Here is an 8,299-nt window from a genome sequence, read left to right on the forward strand (position 1 = left end):
CAAAAGAAAGTTAGTAGTTCTGATAAAGAAAGTCATTTACTCACAAATTAGCCGACAATTATGACGTCGCACTGCCACAAGGTATCGCTCATAAGTAATAGCCTCTTGCCGAGCAATCAACTGGCTGTAGGACAAGTCAGAAGGTACCAACCTTGATACACAAAAATTCAGGCTGTGTATGCGGCCCAAAAACTCGAAAAATAGTCGGTATACTGACTTGAAATTTTTTCACAATGTTGCATTCGCATACGAACAAGTTTCGTTTTTACCTGGGAATTCATTTGATTATCTGTTATCGAAAATGAAAATGTAAGTTACTTTGAATCCCATTGTTGCATTCCATTCCGTTCATTTCGTTTGTTTGAGACGTGATTTTATTATCTGTTTTCCAAAATCGACCTTATTAATTTGTTTCTTTTCAGTTCCAGTTCAAAACCATCGTACAATATTTGTTAGATCAGTATGTGCCAAGCAAGATCGTAAGAGATGGAAAAGTGCCACCACGGTACAACAACCGAGTTAGAAAACTGTTGCGGAAGCAAAGGGAACTTCACAGCAAACATAAACATAGCCAAAGCCTTGCAGACAAACAAAAACTACGCGAAGTGAAATGTAGTGTGAGGGAGGCTATGCAAGAGGCGTTCAATGAATTCGAAAGTAAAGTTCTATGTACTGACTTGGCAGAAAATCCTAAGAAATTTTGGTCTTATGTCAAAGCGGTAGGTGGATCAAAAGAAAATGTCCAGACACTCTGAGACAAAAATGGTACTGAAACAGAGGATAACAGACTAAAGACCGAAATACTAAATGTCTTTTTCCAAAGTTGTTTCCCAGAGGAAGACTGCACTGTAGTTCCTTCCTTAGATTGTCGCATAGATGACAAAATGGTAGATGTCGAAATAGACGACAGAGGGATAGAGAAACAATTAAAATGGCTCAAAAGAGGAAAAGCCGCTGGACCTGATAGGATACCAGTTCGATTTTACACAGAATACGCGAAGGAATTTGCCCCCCTTCTTGCAGCTGTGTACCGTAGGTCTCTAGTAGAGCGTAGCGTTCCAAAGGATTGGAAAGGGCACAGGTCATCCCCGTTTTCAAGAAGGGACGTCGAACAGATGTGCAGAACTATAGACCTATATCTCTAACGTCTATCAGTTGTAAAATTTTGGAACACGTATTATGTTCGAATATAATGACTTTTCTGGAGGATAGAAATCTCCTCTGTAGGAATCAGCATGGGTTTCGAAAAAGACGATCGTGTTAAACCCTGCTTGGGCTATTCGTCCACGAGACTCAGAGGGCCATAGACACGGGTTCACAGGTAGATGCCGTGTTTCTTGATTTCCGCAAGGCGTTTGATACAGTTCCTCCCAACAGTCGTTTAATGAACAAATTAAGAGCATGTGGACTATCAGACCAATTGTGTGATTGGATTGAAGACTTCCTAGATAACAGAACGCAGCATGTCATTCTCAATGGAAAGAAGTCTTCCGAAGTAAGAGTGATTTCAGGTGTGCCGCAGGAGAGTGTCGTAGCACCGTTGCTATTCACAATACACATACATGACCTTGTGGAAGACATCGGAAGTTCACTGAGTCTTTTTGCGGGTAATGCTGTGGTATATCGAGAGGTTGTAACAATGGAAAATTGTATTGAAATGCAGGAGGATCTGCAGCGAATTGACGCATGGTGCAGGGAGTGGCAATTGAATCTCAATGTAGATAAGTGTAATGTGCTGCGAATACATAGAAAGGAAGATCCCATATCATTTAACTACAAAATAGCAGGTCAGCAACTGGAAGGAGTTAATTCTATAAATTATCTGGGAGTACGCATTAGGAGTGATTTAAAATGGAATGATCATATAAAGTTGATCGTCGGTAAAGCAGATGCCAGACTGAGATTCATTGGAAGAATCCTAAGGAAATGCTATCCGAAAACAAAGGAAGTAGGTTATAGTACACTTGTTTGCCTACTGCTTGAATACTGCTCAGCAGTGTGGGATCCGTACCAGATAGGGTTGATAGAATACATAGAGAAGATCCAACGGAGAGCAGCGCGCTTTGTTACAGGATCATTTAGTAATCGCGAAAGCGTTATGGAGATGATAGGTAAACTCCAGTGGAAGACTCTGCATGAGAGACGCTCAGTAGCCCGGTACGGGCTTTTGTTAAAGTTTCGAGGACATTCCATCTCCGAAAAGTCAAGCAGTATATTGCTCCCTCCTACGTATACCTCGCGAAGAGACCATGAGGATAAAATCAGAGAGATTAGAGCCCACACAGAGGCATACCGACAATCCTTCTTTCCACGAACAATAAAAGACTGGAATAGAAGGGAGAACCGATAGAGGTACTCAAGGTACCCTCCGCCACACAGCGTCAGATGGCTTGCGGAGTATGGATGTAGATGTAGATGTAGATCGTCCAAGACAATACATCGAACTTCATTACGGAGCGAAAGATGACATCTGATACCGTCATACAAGCTGTGGCGAACCAATACTGTGGATTATACTTTCCAGAAGTTCCAGTTGGAACTGGGAAAATGTTACTAGCTTCCTGGACCCTGGGAAAAATCCATTCGAACGAACATATTGGGTTAGGCCTTTTTCTTCTGCCATTGCTGTTACGTCTATGGAAGGAGATAGCGGCGCATTCAGCTTTTAAATTGTCACTCAACGTGCAGTTCACGGAGAACTCCACACGCAACCTTTCAAAAACATCAGAAATGGGTAAGTTTCCTCAGGCGTGCAAACACGTTGCATGGGATGAGTGTACAATGGCTCGTAAGAAGTGACTGGAAGCATTATACCATACACTGAAAGACTTGCGAAAAATCAGATTCCATTTAGTGGAGTGTTGGTGTCACTATCCGGTGATTTCAGGCAAGCACTTACGGTTATTGTACTTTCAACATTGCAGCACAGTCAGCAATCGTGATAATCTAATACATGAGAAACTATCAGCCTCGATTGCGGTAATGAAACCAACCTGTACGTAGGTTTCAGCCCAAATAATTGAGCATTATTCAGAAGATATATCTGAATCTATAATTTGTTTAAGAGGGCATGGTCTAGAAATAAGACTAGAAGTAGGCTGTTTTAATTTTATTTCTAGACAATACCTAAGTCTCGTGGAAGAATAGCGCCAGCTGGGTTTCACACGATCGTCTTTTTCGAAACCCATGCTGATTCCTACAGAGGAGATTTCTATCCTCCAGAAAAGTCATTATATTCGAACATAATACGTGTTCCAAAATTTTACAACTGATAGACGTTAGAGATATAGGTCTATAGTTCTGCACATTTGTTCGACGTCCCTTCTTGAAAACGGGGATGACCTGTGCCCTTTCCAATCCTTTGGAACGCTACGCTCTACTAGAGACCTACGGTACACAGCTGCAAGAAGGGGGGCAAATTCCTTCGCGTATTCTGTGTAAAATCGAACTGGTATCCTATCAGGTCCAGCGGCTTTTCCTCTTTTGAGCCATTTTAATTGTTTCTCTATCCCTCTGTCGTCTATTTCGACATCTACCATTTTGTCATCTATGCGACAATCTAAGGAAGGAACTACAGTGCAGTCTTCCTCTGGGAAACAACTTTGGAAAAAGACATTTAGTATTTCGGTCTTTAGTCTGTTATCCTCTGTTTCAGTACCATTTTTGTCTCAGAGTGTCTGGACATTTTCTTTTGATCCACCTACCGCTTTGACATAAGACCAAAATTTCTTAGGATTTTCTGCCAAGTCAGTACATAGAACTTTACTTTCGAATTCATTGAACGCCTCTTGCATAGCCTCCCTCACACTACATTTCACTTCGCGTAGTTTTTGTTTGTCTGCAAGGCTTTGGCTATGTTTATGTTTGCTGTGAAGTTCCCTTTGCTTCCGCAACAGTTTTCTAACTCGGTTGTTGTACCGTGGTGGCACTTTTCCATCTCTTACGATCTTGCTTGGCACATACTGATCTAACAAATATTGTACGATGGTTTTGAACTGGAACTGAAAAGAAACAAATTAATAAGGTCGATTTTGGAAAACAGATAATAAAATCACGTCTCAAACAAACGAAATGAACGGAATGGAATGCAACAATGGGATTCAAAGTAACTTACATTTTCATTTTCGATAACAGATAATCAAATGAATTCCCAGGTAAAAACGAAACTTGTTCGTATGCGAAAGCAACATTGTGAAAAAATTTCAAGTCAGTATACCGACTATTTTTCGAGTTTTTGGGTCGCATACACAGCCTGAATTTTTGTGTATCAAGGTTGGTACCTTCTGACTTGTCCTACAGCCAGTTGATTGCTCGGCAAGAGGCTATTACTTATGAGCGATACCTTGTGGCAGTGCGACGTCATAATTGTCGGCTAATTTGTGAGTAAATGACTTCATTATCAGAACTACTAACTTTCTTTTGTCTGTAGAAAAAAACCTCGTAATTAATTCATTACGAGGTTTTTTTCCCTTGGCTCTTGCCGTGGCACTTTTTTCCCTCTGCCCTTACAACCCCTACCCTTCAATCGTTTTCGACCAATTCTATCTCCTGATGGACCATGTTAATGAGTAATCTTACCCAGACGCATGGACAATATCACAGCCCTCATCCTGTGACGCCTGATTCAAAAAACTAACATGTTTACGGAGGTGACAGTAGAACTTTTGGTTTGGTCACCACGTTGGTGTGGGCGTGGAGGGGCCCCATCCTTTGCTGGGGTGACTGGAGGACGAAACATAAATAGCAGGAGACGAAATCCGACGTCTAGGACAGAAGCTCAGCAGGTAAGCGATCTGTTACGGAACAATGACAGTCAAGAAATCACCGAACACCACTTATTTTATCTTTTCATAGTGTGCGTAGTAATAGACGAACTACCATTGCAAACAAAATTATTTTTAAAACGGAATTTCACATGCGCATTCAATGGTTCAACTCTTAGGAGTATCAGCATAAATCACTAAGTAGTCACACTGATGAACCCTGCCCGCACAGTAAACGAAACGGTAGTTTTATCTCATCATGACATGGTCACATGCCTAGCATAATCTTATTGACACATCTGATATGCTTGCAAACCCGATTCACCACAGCGTAATGCCTTGCGATTACACAATTTACACACCCAGTCTTATTTATTGTATTTTATTTTATAATCATTATATTTTCAGCTTTTGCGATTGTGGCATAAGTGCAAACAGAGAAACATCTTATTTTGTAATCATTATATTTTCAGCTTTTGCGATTGTGTCATAAGTGCAAACAGAGAAACATCGTTTACCTGTGCTTGATGTGGTAGTTAATTTCAACTGCGCATAAAACCCTGCGATTTAGTATTTTATTTTTATGTTGCGTGCCGCCAGTTCCTTTGTGTGCTTCAGTGTAGAGAGGTTAAAGATTCAGATTATAAAACTGGACAGTGTTACAAAGGTTTATTAAGACTTAAGCTCTTAGAAGTAAACAGAACGAAATAATTTAGATTATGAACACATAGACTGTAAATAAAACTATATATGCTATTAATTCCATTCGGTGAAAATGTTGCTTCATCAGTGATTGGTGACAAGAGCAGCACTGTCTCCAACCTGGTAGAGAAAATATGTGTAAGCATCTGCTACCTATGTGTACCCGAGACGTATCGGGAGATGACATGCTGATTGTAGCCCACCACCCTCACGCGGTATGCTAAAAACCTGAAAAAAAAAAAAAAAGACAACAACGCTCGCGATATCCCGCTTTTAGCAGTAGCGTTGACGTTGCTGAAGCAATACGTGCGCACCATTTGCGCATAGCCTGCGTCACTGAAAACGTGTTAGCCACCACATTTACGGCGAAACAGTTACCTAATGTAACACTCTAAAACGGCGGCTAGAATGGGAAAACAAATAATTTTAACTTATTATTTTTATATTTTACACAAAGAGCGTTTGGTTCCACTGTTCGTTTAGAAATGCGGTACGAACAGTATATGGACGGCGAAATACAGTGGAGGGCAGAAGACTATTCCTATGCTATTTTTTCAAATAGTAGGTATACTTCTTTCCAAATGATACCACAGGGACCACGAACAGCTGAGACCGTTGGTTGTCTATCATTACGAAGATGACGATAAGCATGATGACGATGGTGTTTGGTTTTCGGGGTGCACAACGAGGCGGTTATCAGCGTCCGTACAAATTCCCAACCTTTGTACTCCAGTCTTACCATTTTTCTGAATGATGATGAAATGATGGGGTCAAAAACACAGTCCCGGGGCGGAGAAAATCCATGACCCACCCGGGAATCGACCCTGGGATCCCTGATACAGGGGCAGCAGCTCTAGCCACTAGACCACGAGCTGCGGACCGAAAATGTAAGACATTCATTACATTTCGATTTCGCAGTGTAAAGCAACTTCGACATGTATTTGCGCTACCGTCAATCTGCCCGTAAGATATCCCAAAAGAAAACCGAGACTGTACCGAATTTGTAATTATCTAGCTACGTGTTCTTAATGAATTAGGACCACGTTGTAGCGGATATCTTGCGTTATGAACAAGAAAGAACAGCGAGTATCGTGGTAAAGTGGTCGGGATTCGTGCGTGTTATTGAGTTGGCGTTGGGTTAAAAAAAAGACATGCTCCTTTTTACTGAACTCCGTTGTGGTGTTCAACTCTTTTTCTCTTACTGCTCTCAAGTGCTTTGGCCGAAGTTCCAAAATGTTGTAGAAAGCCTTTAACGCAAGTGGAAAGGTTCTGAACTCGTAATAAGCGTTGTTTAAATTTCATTCCTTCTTAATGCTTTCAAACTGCCTATACCTTGTTTTTGTCCGCTCCCCATGTCTTCACGGTTCGGCATATTAATCTGAACATGGAATGTTAATGGTACAGCGCAGTGTGGCTGAAGCCCTTCACCACCTCACACCACCACCAGCGGAAAGGAACTTGTGTACCCCAACTGTCCGCTGCGTCTCGTGTCATATCATGTAAAAGTGTGCGAATGTTTTCAGAATGTTTGTTAATCGTGTAACTGATGCGATGACGTCTGGTAGCTTTATAACCCATTATGGACGGATGCATTTTTTGTTAAAGTAAGCTATTAAAGTACACTATGTGATCAAAAGTATCCGGAAACCTGGCTGAAAATGGCTTACAAGCTCGTCGCGCCCTCCATTGGTAATTCTGGAATTCAGTATGCTATTGGCCCACTCTTAGCCTTGATGACAGCTTGCAAACTCGCTGGTGCACTGAGGAGAGGTATCGATTTCGGCCCGTGAGACCTGGTACGAAGTGGTTGTTCCTAAACGTCCCAAAGGTGTTCTATAGCATTGAGGTCAGGACTCTGTCCAGGACAGTCCGTTACAGGAATGTTATTGCTCTGTAACCACTCCGTCATAGGCCGTGCATTATGAACAGGTGCTCGATCGTGCTGAAAGATGGAATCGCCATCCCCGCATTGCTCTTCAACAGTGGGAAGCAAGAAGGCGCTTAAAACATCAATGTAGGCCTGTGCTGTGATAGTGCCACGCAAAGCAACAAGCGGTGCAAGACCCCTCCATGAAAAACACGACCATACCATAATACCAACGCCTCCGAATTTTACTTTTGGCACTACACACGCTGGCAGATGACGCTCATCGGGTATTCGCCATATTCACACCTTCCATCAAATCGCCACATTGTGTACTGTGTTTCCTCACTCCACACAACGTTTTTCCACTGTTCAATCGTCCAATGTTTACGCTCCTTACACCAAGCGAAGCGTCGTTTGGCATTTACCGGCATTATGTCTGGCTTGCGAGCAGCCGCTCGACCATGAAGTCCTAGTTTTCTCACCTCCAACTTAACTGCAGTGGATCCTGAAGCAGTTTGGAATTCCTGTGTGATATGGTTTGGACAGATGTCTGCCTATTACACATTACGACCCTCTTCAGTCAGCCGACGAGGTCGACATGTACGCTTTTGTGCTGTACGCGTCCCATCCGTTTCCAGTTCACTATCACATCGGAAACAGTGGACCTAGGGATGTCTAGGTGGGTGGAAATCTCGCATACTGACGTACGAGACAAGTGACACCCAATCACCAGACCACGTTCGAAGTCCGTGAGTTCCACAGAGCGCCCCATTCTGGTCTCTCACTGTGTATACTGACTACTAGGTCGCTGATATAGAGTACTTGGCAGTAGGTGGCAGCAGAATGCACCTAATATAAAAAAAACGTATGTTTTTGAGGTGTCCGGATTCTTTTGATCACATAGTGTATGTGATGACAGTAACGCGAAAATTCTTTACAGTGTTCATTGTGTCCTTTTTCCTCGTAC

Source organism: Schistocerca gregaria, chromosome 2 (assembly GCF_023897955.1).
Source record: "Schistocerca gregaria isolate iqSchGreg1 chromosome 2, iqSchGreg1.2, whole genome shotgun sequence".
Classification (NCBI taxonomy): Eukaryota; Metazoa; Arthropoda; class Insecta; order Orthoptera; family Acrididae; genus Schistocerca; species Schistocerca gregaria.